We start from the raw sequence: 22,490 nt of genomic DNA, 5'->3' as shown, positions 1-22,490 counted from the left end.
CCTGCAAATCTTCAAGAATTTTCCTAAGCCACACAATTTATTTTGTTGCTTCAGCTGCTGCCACGTATTCTGCTTCTATTGTGGAATCTGCTAGAACTGATTGTTTGCGTGATCTCCAGGAGACATCTCCTGATCCAAGACTCATAGCATATCCTGAAGTTGATACCCCAGTTTCTTTGTCTCCATCGAAGTCTGAATTAGAGTATCCAATAAAACTGAAGTCATCCACCTGTGTATACTTGATTCCAAAGTCTTGAGTTCCCTTCAAGTACCTTAGAACTCTTTTAACAGCAGACCAATGTCCCTCACAAGGCTTTTGCATAAACCTAGAGAGGATTCCAACAACAAACGAAATGTTTGGTCTGGTTGTAGTTAGGTAGTTGAGACTTCCTACAAGTTGTCTATACTTTGTTGCATCCTCAAATTATTTTCCTTCAATAGATGTGAGCTTTAAGTTTTGTTCCATTGGAGTAGTGAGAGGATTGCACTCTGTCATGTCAAACCTATTCAACAGATCTCCAATGTATTTCTTTTGAGAAAGAAATATGGACTTTGGATGTTGGGTTACTTCAATGCCAAGATAGTAATGAACATAGCCCAAATCAGTCATTTCAAAACTTTTCCCCAATTCCTTCTTTATGGATGCAATGTAGCTTTCATTGTTCCTTGTCATCAAAAGATCATCTACATATACCACAAGATATACAACTATTTTGCCAACTTTCTTGACAAATAAAGTTGCATCATCAAGATCAAAATGTTTGAAATTGAGTTTTAGAAGATGCTCAGTTAGTTTTTCATACCAGCCTCGTGGTGCTTGTTTGAGGCCATACAAGGACTTCACAATTTTGCATACTTTATGTTCATGTCCTTTCACAGCAAATCCTTCAGGCTGGGACATAAAAACATTCTCTTTTAGATCTCCATTCAAGAAAGCAGTTTTTACATCCATTTGATGGACTTTCCAACCGTTCTAACCTGCTAGTGCAAAGAGTGTCCGAATGGTAGCCCATTTTGTTGTGGGGGCAAAAGTCTCCTCATAATCAACCCCTTCCTTCTGTGCAAAACCTTTTTCCACAAGCCTAGATTTGTGCTTGTCAAGTGAGCCATCAGCTTTATACTTGTTCTTGTAGACCCACTTGCAGCCAATTGGTTTGGTTCCAAATGGAGAATCAACCAGCTTCCAAGTGTCGTTCTTTATGAGGGCATCATACTCCTTTTGCATTGCTTCTTTCCATTCATCATGAGAAGCAGCTTCTTTGAAGGAAGTTGGTTCAAAATCTGTAGACAAGTTCAATTCACAATCATAAGAAACATCCATATCAACAGGTGAATTAGAGTCATCTACATCACCTCCATTTTGTCAGTTTGAATTTCTGGTTCCTGTTTTTCCAATTTCATCAGGATGAACACTTTCAAGTGTCTTCATTAGCCACTTTAGGGGACCTTTCTGAGATGGTCCAGGCTGCTCTGTTGATTGATTTGGCACTGAATCAAGATTGAGTCTCCTAATTCTATCAATTACATCACTTAAAGCATCATCCATTGTTGGAGTTTCATTCGGGGGAGAGTGTTCTTTAGAAGAAGATTCCACATGTTGATCTAGAATAGGAATGCCCCCTTCAAGATGTGGAATCTGATTATCAAATTCTTGAAATGATTTTGTTTTTGCGAATCTATCCAAGCGATCAAGTTACCGCTCAACAACATTGTCAGATTTGGATGATTCAAGAAAAATTACATCTCTAGATACAACAAACTTTTTATTTACTTTATCATAGAGGCGGTATGCTTTGGAGGTGTTTGAATACCCCAGGAAGATAATCTTACGACTTCTAGCACCAAGTTTGTTTCTATGTACCTTTGGTATCAAAGCATAACAGGTGGAACCAAAGACCCTGAGATGTTTTACCGAAGGAACATGTCCATACCATAATTCATAAGGAGTCTTGTTTCTTATAGCATTAGATGGACATCTATTCTTTATATATGCAGCACATAGAACAGCATCAGCCCAAAACATTATCTTTACATTTTTGAAGAAAAGCATGGATCGTACCATATTCAAGATTGTTCTATTCATTCTTTCAGCTACACCATTCTGTTGGGGATTATAAGGCACAGTTGTTTGATGTTTGATCCCATGTTGGCGAATATAGTTTTCAAATTCATTTGATGTGTATTCTTTTCCATTATCAGTGCGAATAGACCCAATATGAGATTGTGCAACATTTTCAATCCATTTATGAAAATTCTTGAATGTTTGAAAAGCATCAGATTTGTTCTTCAATAAATAAACCCAACACATTCTGGTGTAGTCATCAATAAATGTCATGATATATTTATTTCCATTTGCAGAAGGAACAGGCATTGGACCACATAAATCTGAACGAATGAGTTCAAGTTTCCTATGTGCTCTTGAATGTGAATCATGAAAAGACTGTTTGCTATGCTTTCCTAGAATGCAAGCATCACATTGCTTAAGTTTTCTAGGAATTGTAGGCAAACCAGCAACACCATTTTTCTTCAATAAGTGAAGACTGTCATAGTTCAAATGTTCGAATCTAGCATGCTATAATAAACTTGATGGAAGTGTACCTTCTTCATGATGAGAATTGTATGAGAAATGTTGTGCATGAGCAAATGTTCCTCGCAGTTTGAGAAGCCTTTCTTCTTCTATTCCCCTCATGACAAGTGAGTGGTCAGATGCTTTTCTTACCTCAAGCTTGCCATCAAACATATGAATGGAGTGACGTTGCTTGCAGATGTGGACCAAGGACGACAAGTTTCTCTTGAGCTGTGGGAGATATAGAACATGATCTAGAAGAAAGTCTAGAAGACCAGGCAGTTTAAGCCTGATTGTGCCAAGCCCTGATGGCTTGATTTTTGATTGATCTGCAAAGTATATTGTTCCATCAACATTATCAGTAAAATCTTCAAAAAAATATTTTCTATGAGTCATGTGACAGGTTGCTCCTGAATCAAGCAACCAATCATTTTTCCATGAAGCAAGTGAAGCATTAAACAAATCTTCTTTTACTCCAATGTTACATTGTGCCTCAACATAGTGAGCAGATTCAGGTGCTTTACCTTTGTCTGTATCATCAGTTTTACCTTTCTGTTGGTTTCTTTTCTGCTCAATTTTGTCCCATGGTAGCTTGCATGTAGAGGCATCATGTGATCCATTTCTTTTGCAACGAATGCAGTGCAAATCTGCCTTTTATCCTTGAGAATGTCTGCCCCCCCTGCCTCTGAAATATCTTCATCTTCCTCTTCGTCCACCTCTTCCTCTTGTAGAATCTTGAGCAGGATGCTTTTCTTTATGAGCAAGGCACACAATCTCTTCAGAAGATTCAGGGGTTGTCTTCTTTCCAAAAGCTTTCTCTCTTTCAGCAAACTTTTTCACAAGAGAGTCAAAGGTTATATTTTTTAGATTTCCATTTGCTTGCAATGACTCAAGATAATTGGAATAAGTAGGATAAAGTGCCTTGAGAAAAGCAATACGAGGAATATCCAGCTCAATCTTAGTGGAATTGATATCATGCATTATAGACTTTACTTCAGATGCAAGAGCAAGAGGATCATTATTTTGCAGTTCAAGAGTGAAGAGTTTAATCATGAGTTGAACAACTTCAAGTGCAGAATGTGAGTCATAGAGTTCTTTCAGCTTTTGTAAAGCTTCAAAGGCAGTTGAATATGACGAAATATGGCGACTCACCTCTTCATTTACAGATGATGCGATTAATGCATAGGCTTTGTTGTTCTTGTTTTCCAAAATGACGAGCTCTTTGTCTGAGGTAGGTTGTACTGGGTCATTGTCTCCTTCTCCGACACACACTCCTTTCCACAACTCATTGAAAATGAGGGTGTGTTTTATCATCTGGGACCATTCAGGATAGTTCTCCTTGCCAGTGAGAACTATTCCCACCATAGATATGATTGAATGCATTGTAAAGTCCGAGAGCTGTAAAAATACTTTTGGTGGCAAAAATGTGCTTTTGTGGAGAGAAAAAAAAAACTTCTGTTGCTAAAAGAAAATTGATTATGATATCAAAATGTATTCTGGCCTCAAACAATATATTAAACACAGTCAAACTCAAGAGCGTTAACTATGTTAGTCACTTTGAAAACAGATTTATGAAAACAATACTATGGTAGCCAAGCTTCAGATTCACAATAATCTTGAAGAAAAATTTGATGTGTTCTCTTCAAAGGATTCGTTTTTTTTTTTTTTGCACAATGGCATTTGCCACCGACCGGTGCATGTAGTCGACCGAAGGAAGTGCTACTTATTATCATGACTGTTATTCAATTCGGACTCTAGAGGTAGCCCAACAGCGTGGTATATACACCAAACATTATATACAAAGTATATTAAAATACCTCCAAACGCTATTATATACAAAGTGCATTATATACCTCCAAACGCTATTCATATACAAAGTGCATTATATACCTCCAATGCAATAAAAATACGACCCTTTCAACAAAAAAATAAACGCTCCAGAACTCAACGCTGGCTGTCATAGCATGGTGTTCTGGAATCCAATATAGCGCAATGCAAAACTTAACTGTTCAACGAAGTTCTGCATTTTCTCAAAGCATGCACGGACTCGCTTTATTCAAGAACAACATCAACGCACCAAACACACAGTGACAAAGATATACCATGACCAGTGATATATCAGCTCTCAGCCTTACCAAGCACCAGCGCACAAGGATGTGTGTTCAAATATTACAAACATTCCAACCTTGCAATGTAGTAATCAGCCCACGATTTATGAGCGACTTCCGCTGCGCCACTTTGATACCAGACTTCCATTTTTTAATAAAAAATACAAAATGCTTACTGGACAGCGTTCATATGGACAGCGTTCAAACACACAGCAATTTCATATGGACAGCGTTCAAACACACAACAATTTCATATGGACAGCGTTTAATTATTTCAACAGTCAGCGTTCAGACATTAGAACATTCAGCGTTCAACGTTCCAGCGTTCCATCGTTCTCACAAAAAAAATGCAGTAACAGTAATCAAAACCCCTTGTCCGCTGTGTGGTGTCCCAAAGCAGCTTCTATGGACAGAGCAGCGCTAGAAGGGAATATGGCAGAGGCAGCACGTTATGGACAGAGCAGCGCATTATGGACAGAGCAGAGAGCGTAGGTAACTCAGGACTGTACCATGTCAGGACAGAGGGGATATGGCAGACAGAGGAGTTACAGGAGCATAAGAGCTAAAAAAAGGAGTTGGCTCTGATACCATGTCAGGCCAGGCAGTAACTCCACAAAACAAAAACTGATAACTGATTCGTACATTATTCCATAGGTAGGTCATTGTTATATACAATAGGGAGTGACTGTTCAGTTCATCTCCTGATGACTGTTCACATACCTAATTTAATTATTTACATAAAATTCACCCAATCATGAAGATTAGGTGTCAACATGGGGCTTTGAAGATAATGCAGCATATATCTATAGGACTTCCCAAAGGTAAACTTGAGCAAGTTGACACATGCAAAGGTTGTACCTTGGGAAAGTACACAAAGTCTTCCTTTTATGATCGAGAAAGTCGAGCAGAGGCTATCTTAGAGCGAGTTCATACTAATTTGTGTGGACCATTCTCAATGGCATCCACAGTGAAGCAAAGGTATTATGTGATTTTCATTGATGATTTTTCTCGTAAATGTTGGATTTATTTCATGCAGAAGAAGGACCAAACCTTCAAAAAGTTTTGTGAGTTCAAAGCTTTGGTTGAGAAAGAGTCAGGGAAGAAGATCAAGGCCTTGAGAAGCGACAATGGTGGAGAATATGTCTCTCAAGAGTTTAAGGACTTCTGTGTAGCGGAAGGAATTAAACAAGAGTTGATGGCACCTCATAACCCACAGCAGAATGGGGTGGCATAGAGGAAGAACAAAACTATTGTAGGGGCAGCACAGGCGATGTTTCATGACCAAGGCCTAGCACTTCACTTGTGGGCTGAGGCATGCAACACAGCAGTCTATTTGTATAATAGAAGCCTGCATCACATACTTGGGATGAAGACACTCGAGGAAGCTTTATCCAGTAAGAGACCAGATGTGGGTCACTTTAGGATCTTTGGCTCATCGGTATATTTCCATGTGACAAAAGATGCACGGAAGAAGCTTGAGCTGACAACAAAGTTGGGGATACTTGTGGGGTACACTGATACACCCCACAACTATCAGGTGTATCTGCCCACCAATCAGAGGACAGTGGTTCATAGAGATCTCAAGTTTGATGAGCAAAAGACCATGCGAGTTTCCCTTGAGAGGGAGCTCCAACTACAGGCTATGGAGGAACTGTTGGTTCCTAAGGAGGAGGAGCCTCAGACTGATGTGGAGCAGCTGCATGCAGAGGTTCCAGGAATGGAGACATCCACTCAAGCAGAGTCTTCCAGAGATGGACAGAAGCGCACAAGAGAAGCTGACAAATTGTTGATGGATATGAGAGAGAATGTGGGAGAACCATCTTCTTAGCGCAGACAGAGGAGGTCACCTGAGAGGTACACTGGATACATGGCCCTTGTTGGGGAATGTGTTGAGAACAAGCCATCTTCCTTTGAGGAAGTAGTGCAGCAGCCGACTTGGGTTGATGCTATGGTGGAGGAGTATGACTCCATAGTTTGTAACAGTGTTTGGGACGTGGTTCCGAGATCGGAGAACAAGTCAGTTGTGAGTTCTCGTTGGATGATTTACAAGGTAAATCAAGCTATTGATGGTAGTGTTGAGAATCATAAGGCAAGATTTGTTTCCCGTGGTTTTTCACAGGTCGAGGGGATTAACTATGATGAGACTTTTGCTCCTGTCGCAAGGTACTCATCTATCATATCGATGTTGACACTATCAGCATAGATGGGTTGGAAGATCCATCAGATGGATGTGAAGACTGAATTCCTCAATGGTAAGATTGAGGAAGAGGTGTACATAGAGCAGCCAGAAGGTTTTGAGACCTTCGATTGTGAGTCGCATGTGTGCCGACTCAAGAAAGCTTTGTACGGGCTGAAGCAAGCACCTCGTGCTTGGTACACCAGGATAGACAACTACTTCACCAGGTTGGGGTTCACAAAGAGTAAAGAGGATGTGAACCTATACCACATCATGGTGAAAGGTAAGTCGTTGGTCATTGTACTTTATGTTGATGATCTCATATTGACAAGTGATGATCAATTGATCTTGTCTTGCAAGGACCTTGCAAGAGAATTCGAGATGAAAGACATGGGTCTCATGCATTACTTCCTTGGAATGGAAGTGTGGCAGAAGGATGGGCAGTTGTTTGTGTCCCAGGGTAAGTATGCCAATGAGATACTCAGCAGATTCCACATGGAGAAGTGTAAGCCCATGCAGACTACTCTAGTAGGTAACTGGAGGAAGGAGGATGCTACTTCAGGAGAAGTAGTAGAGGCTACTGTGTACAGGCAGCTTGTGGGTTCACTGATGTACTTAGTGAACACACGACCAAATTTGTGCTATACAGTGAACCAGTTGAGTCAAGTGATGGTTCAGCCTACCAAGATGTTTTGGAAGGCGGAAAATCATGTATTGAGATACCTCAGAGGCACATATCAGTATGGATTATGGTACAAATGGACAGAGGGAGTGAAGCTATAGGGCTTCACTGATGCAGATTAGGCAAGGAGTCCATCAGATCAGAAGAGCACATCACGAGGGAATTTCAACCTTGGGTCAACTGCAGTTTCTTGGTACAGCAGGAAACAGAGGTCGGTTGCACTAGCTTGGCAAAGGTTGAATACATGGCTGCAAGTCAGGCAGCATGTGAGGCCATCTGGATGCGGAAAATCCTAGTTGGTTTGTTTGATCATAGGATGGATCCAATTGTGATCTATTGTGATAATCAGATTTTTATCAAACTCTCTGAGAATCCAGTATTTCATGATAGGTCCAAGCACATTGATATCTGGTACCATCATCTCAAAGACTGTGTAGTGAAGAGGATCATGTTGCTGCAGTATAGTTCGATAGAGGAGAAAGATGTTAACATTTTGACAAAGGCATTGTCAAAGTGTAAATTAGAGTTCCATAGAGACAAGATCGGGGTGGCAGATAATCCCTTTCTTGTTGAGAGGGAGTGTTGAAATGTGGCAACAAGAGTATTCCAATTTTAGTTTGTCCTTGAATTAAAATTCGAATTTAGTCTCACCAGCTGCTTGAAAAATAATTAATTAATTCATCTTGAGTTAATTGGCTGGAGAAATTCAAGTTAGAAGTCTTTCTGAATTCATGCAACAATTATCACTTAAATTAAGGATATTATCCCTTAATTAAGGAGATAAGATTGAGTTATATTTGAGTTGTAATTAGTTAGCTCAGTTTATTGAGTTAAGTCCAATTAAATTAGTTCCAAACTGTTTGAGGAACTAACTGTGAGTTATCAGTCAGTTGGTGCATGCATGCACTAAACTAGTGTACTCCAGATAACTGAAGATTCTCTCATCATTAACTCATGCATGTCTATTCTGAGAAAGACCCAGTTGAGATTAAAGACAAGGACAATGTACTATCAATTGCATGTGTTCTCTTATAAAGAAAATTCATGCATGCAGTCAAGGCATTCATTCCTTGAGGAATGCGCAGTTCTAACAGTGTGTTAGATTAGTGTGAGATCAGTGTTACACTTGGTAACAGGAGGATCACCCAAGAGAAATTGCGCAAGGAAATAGGAGCTTGGAGGGCAGAGGAGAAGGCTTGTGAGAAGCTTTGATTGCTGTGAGCATCTAGGAGGATTGTACTGAGAGTTGGCTAGCTGTGAGAGCTCAGGCTTTGTGTAATTATGATGTATTTCCACCTTGTATGATAATACAGATAGTGGAGTTTTTAGCCGAGGCTTTCCCCAAATTATTTTCATGTGTCTTGAATGATTGATTCTTCTTCTTCATGTTATATATTGTTTAGCTCTGATTCAGCTTGATCTTTAAGCTTCCGCAAATTGCTAGTAGAAGTACATTATAGTATTTTGCTTTGGTATATTTCATTATTAGGTTAATCTATAGTCAGATTTTCTACAGAGATCTCAGAGGTAGATTTGTAGAGAACTTGCAGAATTTCTACATGGTATTAGAGCTAGCTGATCTATAGAGAAATTTCTACATAAAGGGTTCGCGACAACATTTTGGTAAACAATTTGAGCAAAAATTGTCCCTAGAATTGGCCCCCCCTAGGGTTGAATATAGCTCATAGGAGGTTGAGAATATGGTAATGAATGAGGGTGGGAAAGGGATCCAATGATACTATCAGCGACATGAGATTCCCCCGGCATAGAAACAACACCAAGCTTAGAAAGATCGAGAAGGAAAACATAAACATAACCTGACTATTCATAGATCATATCATATTTCAATGTTATCTAGAGAGCCTCTTCCTTAGTATGAGGGAAGTTTGAGGTGACATCTTGACCTATGGGGGTGAAAACATTTCTCAAAAACCAATCAATATAAAAATTATCCTTAAACTAAAGATCTTTATAGAGGCTCCTCTTTCTATCCAATTCTTGTACATGGTCAGAAAGGTGAGTGGAAGAAGCTTGACGAAAATGATTCAATGGTTTGGTATCAGTGTCATATCGAAAGGGTAATTAGAAATATAAATTAAATGCAGTGGAAAGAGTTGCAAAGGTGGAATAAGAGGCATATCGTTGCTCAACATACCACTTGGCAATAGCTCCAGATAGATTTTGTTGGAAAAGACGAATATCAATGGGGTCCTCAGTGATGGAATTTAATGAACATCACATCTAGAAAGAGTGAACATTATTGGTAGGGTCTTCTCTAGGATTACCTTCAAACTTGGGGACATCTAAGGAAGTTTTTGGGCATGGGAGGCCAATTCTGGTGATTAAGAAGGGGGTCGTTGATGAGTTAGCTTAAGTCAGGGAGGATCAAACTAGCCATGTAGGGAAGGATAGGTTGATTAGCGTACATATCTAAATAGGTTCTGATATTAGCTCCTTGAGGTTTATCCAAGTTAGGACCAGCATTACCACCTTGGGTTCCACCACCAGCATTAGCTCGTGACATTTTAATGGTGTAGGGTTGGGAAGGTACAGAATCAAAGGAAGAGTTAGAAGAATCAGAAGAACTAGAGTCTATATGTGGAGATAATGGAGGGCTAGGAGGATGGATCCTAACTCGACAAGCAGAGGTAAGAGGATGTCCTAAAGGTATATGGGGGTCAAGGCCATGAAATATCTTTGGTATATGCTTAGCGGGTGCAATGGTGTTAGGACAAAATGATGACACTAAAGGATAAAAGGTAATGACAAAGGACAAGAGTAAAAAACAACAAGGAAAAACTTATTGCAGTGGTGCCAAGTGTAAACTAACTATAATGATATGTTACTCTAATCCAAGAAAATATATCATATCTAAATGAAGATGACCTATAGCCTAAAGGTAGTATAAATCCTAAAACAAGTCCTAGTTCTATTGTTTCAAATTTCCTTCCAAAAGAGTTATTACTTGACGGGTTCTGATCTCTACAAGCAGAGCTGTCTAGGGGAAGGAAAGGTAGAGGAGCGATTACTTTTCCGACAACCACTTCCTATAGGATGTTTTCCTAAGATTGGCCACTAAGGTTACCTTTGTCCCTCAGGGGCGGTCGAGTCTTGGGCTTCTTGGTAATCAGTCAACAATGTGGAACCTTGGACCAATGAGTCAGGTTATCTTCATCGAGGGTCGTGCACATTGAAACATATTCCCACCTCCCTCTCAAATGGGTCTCTAGTGTGCACCAAAATTGGACCATTGGATTGTGAAGGATTTTGAATTCCCTAGAATGTCAACTTTCTATGTCTCAGTGCAAGCGATCGATGGGTGTTTTTGGAATCATATCCCACTGATCCTAAAACTAACTACAAATATTGTTTTCCCTATTCACTAAGTGGGATTAATCTATGTGAGTGAAGTTATTATTAATGTGGAGTGTTTCAAGTTTTGGCTTGGAAGTGGTAACCAAGCTCACTTTCTCTTAAGGTGTGAGTGTATGAGCTCATTGTGCATGTTTTATGATGTAAATGATGTTGAAAATAAAGTGCATAACATGAAAATAATATTGAAAATGAACGGTAAAATAAACAACAAGCTCAAACAAAAATTCCCTACAAAAAAAGGCTATGAAGCATCAAGAAAAATGATGGCCAAAATAGAAGCTCAAAGAAAAAAAATGACCAAAATATATAATGTATAAAATTTCTAGGATGTTAAGGAAAAAATCGGTTGAAATGATGTAGAAAAACCAACAAAAAATAGAAAGAAAATTGCTGGAAAATTGCAGATAGCAAGCTGCAAAATGAAGGATGCTCATGGGAATCCTAAAGAAGAAACACAAAAAGTCTCAAAGGGAAACAAAGTGCTGAAAAAATGGCCTAAAAATGACTGTAAACGATCGAAAAAATGCTCGAAAAAAGTGGTTGAAAGCTCTGCAAACTAGACTTCTCAACTGATAAAAATTTCTCCTAATGGCAGAGGTGTACTCCAAACCCTAAGGTGATTTTTCCTTCCTTAAAAATGAGAAAAAAATTGTTAAGAGACTCTATGCCTAGGGGTGACTAAGAAAAGTACGGAAACACTTCCCGACACACCAGCAAAATTCTCCATAAAATCTGAAGGATTTGAATTTTTTGGGAAAAAAGATAGGGCGCAGGTTTTGACATGTTAAGTGCACCCAGATGCAAAAAGATGCATTAAAAGTGCATTATGGATTGTATGTTTCCAATGAAAATGTGCGCTTTGTTCCCGACTATTCCGCTCAGCAGATATGTTGTAGATTATGTCATCTCTTGCATGAATGGTACATGTGGGCTACAAAAAAGACATGGAAACTAAATAGAAGCAAGAAATTTCCAGCAAATGGTAGAAATCTAAAAATAGAAATGAGAATTAAGAAAAAAAAAAATCTGGAAAAAACACTGAAAATTACTGAAACAACAATCACCCGATGCGATGCAATGAGTGCTAAGTGAACTATTCAAAAATCATGAGAAATTAGTCAGTAACGACTACCTCTCATGGAAATGGTCATATGTGAATGACTTACTTAACGCAGTTGAATCCCAAAAATGATATCTAACATTAGAGCATTGATACTATAGGGAAGTTGCACTACTCACAAGGGGATCCTGAATATCATCCACACCAAAAATAGGATGAGACCTATGAGCTAACTCCTTTGTGTTAGCAAGATCTTCAAAAGTAATATCCCCTTCAATCTATCCTAGTACTCCCTCCTTTGACTTTGTTAGAACATCTCCATATTGAAACCCGACAAGATAAAAATTTGTCCCTGAGACTAGAAGAACCATGAATGAAGGTCCACCACAGAGCCCAACACCTGATTTTCACTTTGGAAATTAGGGCAAGTTGCCTTAAGATGGCTTGGCTGATGACATACAATACGTCTAAACGAGACTCTCTAGAGTTGATGAAAGGTATTCTTCCCATGTGTGATTTCAATCTCCCCTGGTAGATCGAATGTGACATCATACTCCACCAAAACTTGGAGAATATGCTTGTCAAACCCTACCAAGGCCAAGTCGACAAAGAAAACAAATTTGCCAACTGCAAAGGAAAAGCCACAAGTTTAACCCACATGTTTTGGGTTTTAGGGTTCTTAGTAAGGGGGTCTAAATTCACATGCCATCTCTTAAACCACAAGTTCCCACTTTCAATCACCCAATGTTTGTTGTGTAAAATCAGTGCTAGGTGATTCTCTGCTATAAAGTGGAAGTGTCTTTAATTGTTGACAAGGAGACGCACACATAGGGTGTAAAGTAAGGGTTTCTAGAACTATGTAATCCAACGCATGGGCGTGTCCTTACCTAAGGAGTTAAACATACCAACTAAGGCCTTTTTGGAGAGATCATCCACATGATCCAAATCCACATCGGCCCGCAATGTAAGAGTAGTTTTCTTGATGCAAGTTGTCAATGGTTTTGTCTTGTCTCTTCACTCTCACTGCAACCCCTTGAATCTTGGAATTATTCCTGAAAGAGATGACCATCCCCGAAGAATGTAGAATCAAGTCCCTCGACTGGTGTGGAACCACATGACTAGAGAATGTCGCAGGAGCCTTAAGCTCTTGAACAAATTTTTGATCAGTGTCCGGAAAGGGTTTTGACAGACTGCTAAAAGATATGTTTCATTGGTTTTGGGGACGGGGGAATGACAAGGGGATGGGGGGAAATGCCTATGGAAGGGCTAGAGCCCTTCCCACAAATTTTTCAGGGGATGACGAATTGGGGAAGACAAATATATATTAACATTTGCAGTTGTTTCAAACTTTTAAGCATAAAATACTATAGTTTATAGCCTTATGCACAACCCTTACACTCCAATTAAAATCTCGAACAATTTGAAAAAGGGTTGAGTGAGAGTCCATTATGAGCCAACAGACATGAGCTTTAGCTTTAAGAAACTTAGTCGTAACTACTTTCAATTTGTAACAAGGTCCATGAAGGACTTATCACAATTTTTTCCCCATATATTTCTTACTATGTTAAACATAATAGGGATCCCCTTCTCAATATGTTTTGCAAACATTTACAACTATGTTGAAAATCACTATAAAATACTTGGTTTTTTAAATGTATTAAATTAAGAAGGGGATTGAATAAGAAATTATTTTAAACATTTAGTGCCCAATCCAATCATTACTCTCTCACACGTTGGGATGGTGGAAACACAACTTGAATGACTCCTTAAAACCCACATATAATATATAAATGTTGAGATGACCTAGAAAACGAGAAAGAACAAGAGAAAGAGCAATAAACAAGTTCCCTGCACCTTGTAATTTTACCATTGAATATACAATATCTAAATCACAAAAAATCCAAATTAAAACTCATTATCCAAAATCCCCTTGAGTTTTGAATTATACAAAAGAAAATTGTTTTGACTTATACAAAAATAAATAAATAAATTCAAAGGTATATAAAAACAATAGATAGATCATCAATATTCATAATTTTCAAAACATAAATTATATGCTTGAAAATCCATTATTATAAAAATAATGGATGGACAGAAAACAGAAATTATATGCTTGCAAATGTGTTATTAAAATAATGAATGGATCATCAATATTCATAATTGTCAAAACAGATATTATATGTTTGCCAAATGTATTATAAAAATAATGGATGGATCATCAATATTCATGATGGTAAAAACAGAAATTATAAGCTTGGGTTATCCTTGAAATCTGCTTAGAAAATCTTTTAAATTTGTCAAAAACACCGCTCTGAACTCTGTCTGGAACTTCCCTGAAATTTTTCTGAACTCTGTCTAGAACTTCCCTGAAATTTCTCTGGATCGTCAGCATGTCCCCGATGAAATTCCCAAACGGTTGGGAAAACATGAAGGGTATGTGGGTTTTTTTAGATGGGTTTCGGTGCAATATAGGTAAAAACACGACCACTAGAGATAACGCAGGAGTGCAAGCGCCAAAATCCAAAAATTCCTGGCACCAACAGAGCTAGGGTTCACCGGCTCTGATCAAGTGATTCACGACCCCTGAGCAAGGGTTTGTCAATGGCCATCAGCTTGGTTTTCGATGAATCTCTCCATAGCAAAAGACTGAAATAGGGTTCTCACAAACCGACAGCTGATTTGAGGTAGGATTTTCACAAATCTGCATCGGCCAAAAACCTAGACGCCAAAATCCAAAAAGTTCTGTCACCAACAGAAGTAGGGATCACCATCGCTGAGCTAGGGGTCGTCATCATAGAGCAATGGTTTCGTAGAGGCAGAGAAAACTCGGAGCTAAGGTTGCTCGGATCTAGGGTTTCGTGACTGAGTTAGGGATTGTCAGCAAAGAGCAATGGTTTCGCAGAGGTGGGGAAAAGTTGGAGCTAGGGTTTGCTCAGAGCTAGGGTTTCCATATATCGATGCGAATCCGCTAATAATGTCGTCGTCGTTCTGTCGGCTAATATCTATCTCCAACTTGTTGGAGTGTAACATATCGCTGATACCCCATTTCTCACAGATCGCCTATCTCAAAATGATAACCGCTGAAAATTGACAGCCTATAAAATGGTAGCTTATCTAAAAAACGAGAAGCTATTGGAGATAGCCTATCTAAATATGATAGACATCTGAAAATGATAACCTATCAAATGATAGACTCTCGTTGATTGCATAAGGACTATCGTTGATAACTTATCCCAAAACCAAGAGCTTATTGCAGAGAGCGTATCTAAAATATGATAGCTTATTGTATCTAAAATCTGATAGCGTATTCAAATTCTGATAGCTTATGACATAGCGTATCTAAAATCTAATAGCGTATCTTAAGAACTGATAGCTTATTTCGATAGCGTATCTTAAGAACTGATAGCTTATTGCGATAGCTTATTTTAAAAACTGAGAGCTTATTGCGATAGCGTATCTTAAAAACTGATAGCTTATTTCGATAGCGTATCTAAAACTGATAGCTTATTTCAATAGCGTATCTAAAAACTAATAGCTTATCTAAAAACGATAGCCTATCTAAAACCTGAGAGGTTATTGTAATAGCGTATCAAAAAACTGATAGCTTATTGGGTAGCGTATCTAAAAAGATAACCTATCAAAAACTGATAGCTTATTACAATTGCGTATCAAAAAACAATAGCCTATCTAGAAACTGATAGCTTATTGCGATAACCTGTAGGGTTTTGTATAGGATAAGGTATCGTAACGAAAGCTTTTTACGGATACCTTATCCCGTTCTGGTTCATTTCCATGGTGGAGGGTTTTGTATAGGAAAGGCAGATCATAGATGTTGTGCGTCTCAGTAAATTACAGGCTGGCCTCGCAATACTCAAACTACGTGTCACGTCTCAGATCGTGCTCTGCTGTCGTCACCAGAAATGGAGGAACATTCAGCTGTTGCAGATTTGGAGCAAACGGCCCCATTGGATTGGCAATGCAAGACTGTAAAATTTGTCCGCCGCTTCGGCGCTGAGCAGAGCTATGTCTGGAGGAGTTTCCATCTCTGATCTGCTCCTCTGCTCTCTCACAAATCCTGGATTTATCATGATACCGCCGCAGAGCGCGAGTGGATGTAATTGTTGCATAGCTACTGTACGAATGGCTACCTTGTGCACTAGGTTCCCTCCTGCACTTTCTCCCACCAAAATACAGCGCGCGAAATCTACATAGCGACTCAGCCACGGATCTTCAGTCCCCGCGTTCCAGACGGTGAAGCCATTCAACAGATTTCATGGCGTCCTCGCATGCTGCAGGAAGGTGGTGTTCGGGAGCCAGCCTGTAATTTACTGAGACGCACAACACCCTGCACTGCTTGACAAGCCGAGAAAGAAATACGTTAAAACATCTCAGATCTGCATTTCCTATACAAAACCCTCACCATGGAAATGAAGCAGAACGGGATAAGGTATCTGAAAACGATGGCTTTTTAATTATACTGTGTTTGATTACGGTTATTTCCATTTTCCTAAGGAAAGTACAAATTTATGGCACCCTAAAAGTGAATTGAGGAAACAATTATCTGAAAACGATAGCTTTTTAATCATACTGTGTTTGATTACAGTTATTTCCATTTTCCTAAGGAAAGTACAAATTTATGGCACCCTAAAAGTGAATTGAGGAAACAATCATTTTTATTATTAGGAAACATATAGTTTATAAAATCATAAAACAATTACAAAATCTATAGTCACTTTTCTTTTCGGTTAAAAGTTAAAAGTTACTGAGGACGGAGGAAAAAGTTGATCAAAGCAAGAGAATTCTCAGATCAATTTAGTGAAATTTCCCTATGTATGATATGAATGTGTATTGTAAGTCATAAATATACCATTGTTAGTATGGTTACCATAACCTAAATCGACTTCTATATAATCATAGTTGGAATAAATCTTTTTATTTTTATTTTTTATTTTTAGATCTTTCGCTTCTTTTTATTATAGAGTATATTACACATTCTCCTCTTCTATCATGTGATGTTTTTATGCTGTCTCTTTTTATTTTTATTTTTTTTAATTTTTCGCTTCTGCGGTTTTTTTGCTTTTTATTATAGAGTATACTACACATTCTCCTCTTCTATCATGGGACATTTTTATGTTGTGCTTTTTATTATAGAGTATACTACACATTCTCCTCTTCTATCATGGGACATTTTTATGCTGTCCATTTTGTCTAATAGCCTCTAAAAAATATTTACCACAAAACCTTGGTTCTAGCTTTTGTCTAGCTTGTTCTTGTGAAGCTTTCTCCTATTTGTAGAAATAAGATTAAAATGTGCAATTTTTTTAAGTTTTATTAAAAAATAAATTGGAATTGACCTAATGATAAATGGATGGCTATAGGGCTCTCTTTATTGCCGAAATATAGACTATTCTCTAAATCAGTTATCATATGGAGTTATATATCATGATATTTTCATGGGTCATTGGTACATTTCAATTAGAGGTTTGGAATCACATATTTAAATGAGTTTCATTGTACAAGAATAGAATTAAAATGGAAAAAAATAGTAATTTTTGTATTGAGTGGTTTTAATATAGGATATCTTGCTAGTATTTCTCATCTTATTGTGTTAAATTGCTTTCACATAATATTAAGAAAATATTATTAAAATTATTACTTTCTTTATGGGCAATATTAAGAAAATGTTTCTCTCTTCTCTCCTTTTTTTCATAAGACTATAAAAGAGAAGGATAGGAAAATGTCATGCCAATTCAACCATTTAATCATTATTAATAACAACATTCATTTCATGTTCTTTGTTTTTGTTATAACATAAGATAAAATTTAGAGAAACAATTACAATTACTCATAATGAAGTTATAAACTATGGCTCTTCGTTTTCATTTTACCACAAGTTGCAATTTGTTTGTCAATTATAAAAGCAAAATGAAGTAGAAAAATTAATATTCTAAGCTCCTTAAGTTGCAACTTGGCAAAGCCAAAACATACATGATGTTGAGAATCGTGATTGTTGTTAGACCAAAATATATGCATGTTATCAATTGCAATATGGTAAGGCATTACAATAGTGACCCAACAAACAAATTAATAGGTTGTGGTTAGCTAAACACAATAATTTTGAAAATAATATACAATGAAATAATGTGACCAAGCATGGTGAATGAAGTAATAATTTTAGAAAAATTCCCTAAATGAAGGTATAATGTCCTTTTTATGAAGGGCACTTATGTGGTGATGATGATGAACAAGTGAATGAGCCAGTTCAGTCATGAACCAACTGTCAATGTCATGGAGGCTGACACGAGGCGTTGTGGTAATGGTATTAAAGACTAAACTTATTTAAAATAAAAATAAAATAAAAAAATGGACATTTGCAATTTCAATATTTTGATAAATAAAAAACCAATAAAACCATACATCATAATTTTGATATTTATCTACTTGACAGAATTATTTTCAATAATGTCATTTTATTGTGTTATTAATAAATTATTTTCATTGGTTATATCAACATTTTCCAGGTGATAAATTTTAGTTTTTCCATTTATGATTGAAGTTGAAATGAAATTTTTGAAACCCATTTATAAATTTAATCAATATTTTGATAAATAAAAAACCAATAAAATCATATAATACTCAAAACATCACAATTTTGGTATTCATTGTATCATAATTTTGGTATTCATCTATTCAAAGCATCATAATTTTGATATTTATCTACTTGACACAATTATTTTCAATAATGTCATTTTGATTGAAGTTGAAATGACTTTTTTGAAACCCATTTATAAATTTAATCAATATTTTGATAAATAAAAAACCAATAAAATTATATAATACTCAAAACATCATAATTTTGGTATTAGTCTATTCAACACATAATAATAATAATAATAATAATGTACAATGTTGACTTGATAGCTCAATTCAAAAAACATTCTAATCCATTGCAAGATACAATATTATTATGAACTATGCAACCCAAACCAATTGTAAAAATCTAATATAAAATTGCTACAATTTGATGACTAATGTTCTCTTAATGATTCATCTTAAATCATATTTAAATTCACATAAGAAGTTATTCATTATATACCAAATATTACAACAGATAAAAACATGACAATTAATTACTACAATTTAATGACTAATATTCACTTAATCATTCATCTTAAATCATATTTTAATTCACATAAGAGGTTCTTCATTATATACCAAATATTACAACAGATAAAAACATGGCAATTAAATATTTAATTTAATAAGAGGTTATTCATTATATACCAAATATTAATGACAATTAAATGTTTAATTTAATAAGAGGTTTTTCATTATATACCAAATATTACAACAGAGAAAAACATGATAATTAAATGTTTAATTTTACAATACACAAATCATGTGATTCCAAATAATAAAAGAAGATAAAGGAACTAATATTATGTCACAATTACAATTTTATGGTAATTAAATGTTTAATTTTACAATACACAGATCATGTGATTCCAAGTAATAAAAGAAGATAAAGGAACTAATATTATGTCTCAATTACAATTTTATTGCTAGATTTTTTAAAATGCGATCAATTAGTAATTATTTAAAAAATAAGAATTTAAAATATATTTAAAAAATAAAAATTTAGAATAATATTCATGTGATAATTTTTTTTTTCCTTTTTTTTTTTTTTTTTTTGGACATTACTCATTGCTCACTCAACTTGGATAAACCCAAATAGTAATGATATTTATTAATTGCTCACTCAACTTGGATAAACTCAAATAGTGATTATATTTATTAATCTAATTATAATTATAATTATATTAATATGATTTTTTTTCAAATATTTTATATACTATTTCAAATTAATATCAACATTTTTACTATAAAAATAAGTTAATATTACTTTATTTTATTTTAAATTGATTTATAAATAAATATGATATTTTTTTAAGATTTAAATTATGTAAAAAAATGTGCAATTTATTATAATATTTTAGATTCATATATTATATATATTTTAAACATTTTCTTTTTCTCCATGGCAAAAAATCAATCTCCCTCGTACCTTACCTTAAGACCTTTAAGGGAAAAAAATCAATCTCCCTCTTACCTTACCTTAAGACCTTTACTAAAGGAAAAAAATCAATCTAGCTCTTAGAAGGCAGTAAAAGCTTCCACGATCCTATTGCTTTGCATCACGACCCTATTGCTTTGCATTACGCGGAGTTGAGGCAAAACCAGGGCGGATGAGAAATCAATCTCCCTCTTAGAAGGCAGTAAAAGCTTCCACGATCCTATTGCTTTGCATCACGACCCTATTGCTTTGCATTACGCGGAGTTGAGGCAAAACCAGGGCGGATGAAGGATGAAAGTTGGCTTGCTTTACATTACGTGGAGTTGAGGCAAAACCAGGGCGGATGAAGGATGAAAGTTGGCTTTTTTTTCTTTTCTTTTTTCCTTAGGATGCATCTTCGATCTTCGATTTTTTTTTTTTTTAACTTCCTTCCCAAAGTTGATTACCCCTGATTACCCCTGGGATGAAGCAGCGACCCCCTTTTTTAGGATGCATCTTCCTTTTTTGATTTTTTTTTTCCTTTTTTTCCCTTTTTTTTCTTCCTTCCAAAAGTTGATTACCCTATTCAGAGATCAGAGATCCAGATAGGGAACAAACGCTGTGATGACCCTATTCAGAGATCCAGATAGGGAACAAACGCTGTGATGACCCAGAGATCTTGTAAATATTTGCATTAAGCGGAGTTTTTTGTTTTTTTAAATATCTGTATAAATATAACTTTTGCATTGTGCAACTACAAATGGCATTATTAATATTACAAGTTCACAAGGTACGGATCTCATCTCTCCTCTTAGAAAGGCTATAAAAAAACAAAACACAAAGGCTGCAGGCCATCAAAAACAAAACACAGGCTGCAGCAATATGAACATTATCGCTGAAATTTTTTTGCTTTCTGTAAATATCAATAGTGTCATCAAACAAGAAAGTTCGTTGAGTCAATTGCAAAAATTAAAACACATGCCAAAAACTCCGACTCTGTATCAATATGTTTAAACAAAAGTGTCATCAAACAAGAAAGTTCGTTGATTCAATTGCAAAAATTAAAACACATGCCAAAAAAGCCATCGTTGAGTCAATTGTAAAAGCTCATGCATAATTAATGTTTTCTCAATTGAATTACTTCAATATCAATACTATTCAACACAAAACTGTTGATTCAGTTAATAAATATAATATTCTCGAGTCTAACAAAGCTTCCGCATAAACCAGGTTTGCCTGAATACACATGAACATATGAAAAAAACTCATGTGGTAAAAAGAACGGTTTCAAAAATAAACACTGAGAAACCCTCGTAATGAACATTCATAAATTATGCTCCTGTGACAGACTTTCAATTTTTACACGACCTATGCTCCAATGACAGACTTTCAATTTTTACATGACCCAGAAAAATTAGTGACCAGGATTGCACCTAGCTACTCATTTTCATTTACATGTCAATTACATTTACAATCTTGATAGAATGCCAACACAAGTGAGGCTTTTCACTGACAAGACGCTACCATTATTCATGGTATTCTTGTAAATAAAGAGTGCACTTCAAACTGTTCTTATGTTTCCATTGAACTACGTTGAGGGTGGTTCCCAACCTTGGTTATTTAATGTCGGATTTGATCCGACAGTTCCATTATTTGGGGGTTCTCCAACACCCCATTTCCCTTCTTACTCTGAAGGCTCAAAATCGTGAATTCCATCTGTCCTTGCAAGATGGAATTGACTCGGTTCGGATGGATGTGATGCAACGACAGTTCCATTATTTGGGGGTTCTCCAACACCCCATTTCCCTTCTTACTCTGAAAGCTCAAAATCATGAATTCCATCTGTCCTTCCAAGATGGAATTGACTCGGTTCGGATGGATGTGATGCAACGACTAGAGAATAGGCATTGCTGCTGAATAAATAACCAAACAATAAAATTATATCATAATATGCCTGGTTAAAATACAAATCTAAAAAATTGATGTATTAACCATCACAGAATGAAAGAGCCCATTTACCTGTTCATTCCCGATGAAAAGTATGCAGAAGGTGCAATGCGACATTGAGGCCTCAATCTTTCTACATCAAACACTCCAACTGCACTATAACAGAAGCTCAGAAGCTCGCATAAAATAGGACGTTGTCACATGAATATATGGCACTTGAAATAGGAGCAGATAGGGAATCATGAGGAGATCACTGCAATGCAGCCATGTAACAAGGTCATCCAATCATATACAGAAGGTGACATTATGTTATTTTCTATGTTTGAATTCAACAGTGCTTACAAGTACATTATGTTATTGTCTATGTTTGAATTCAACAGTGCTTACAAGTACTTACATAGAAACAAGCGCTCCAACTTGGAAGCATCATATATAGCAAAGCTGCTACCATGCAGAACCAACAAGTGAATTTGATCATTATGAAAATGTACTCTTGTATCCCCCACTTAAAGGTCTGTTTTCG

General features: G+C 36.4%; 1 pseudogene; it reads right to left on the bottom strand.

Annotated features, from left to right (window-relative positions):
• Window positions 1-15,816: 15,816 nt before the first annotated feature.
• Window positions 15,817-16,580, bottom strand: LOC149182341 (strigolactones hydrolase CXE15-like; annotated as a pseudogene).
• Between the last annotated feature and the right edge of the window lie 5,910 nt (window positions 16,581-22,490).

Source organism: Pinus tabuliformis, chromosome 3_2, assembly GCF_031772625.1.
Source record: "Pinus tabuliformis cultivar Carrire ecotype Pingquan chromosome 3_2, CPIR1, whole genome shotgun sequence".
NCBI lineage: Eukaryota > Viridiplantae > Streptophyta > Pinopsida > Pinales > Pinaceae > Pinus > Pinus tabuliformis.
This window is presented reverse-complemented; position numbering and strand designations above follow the sequence as displayed.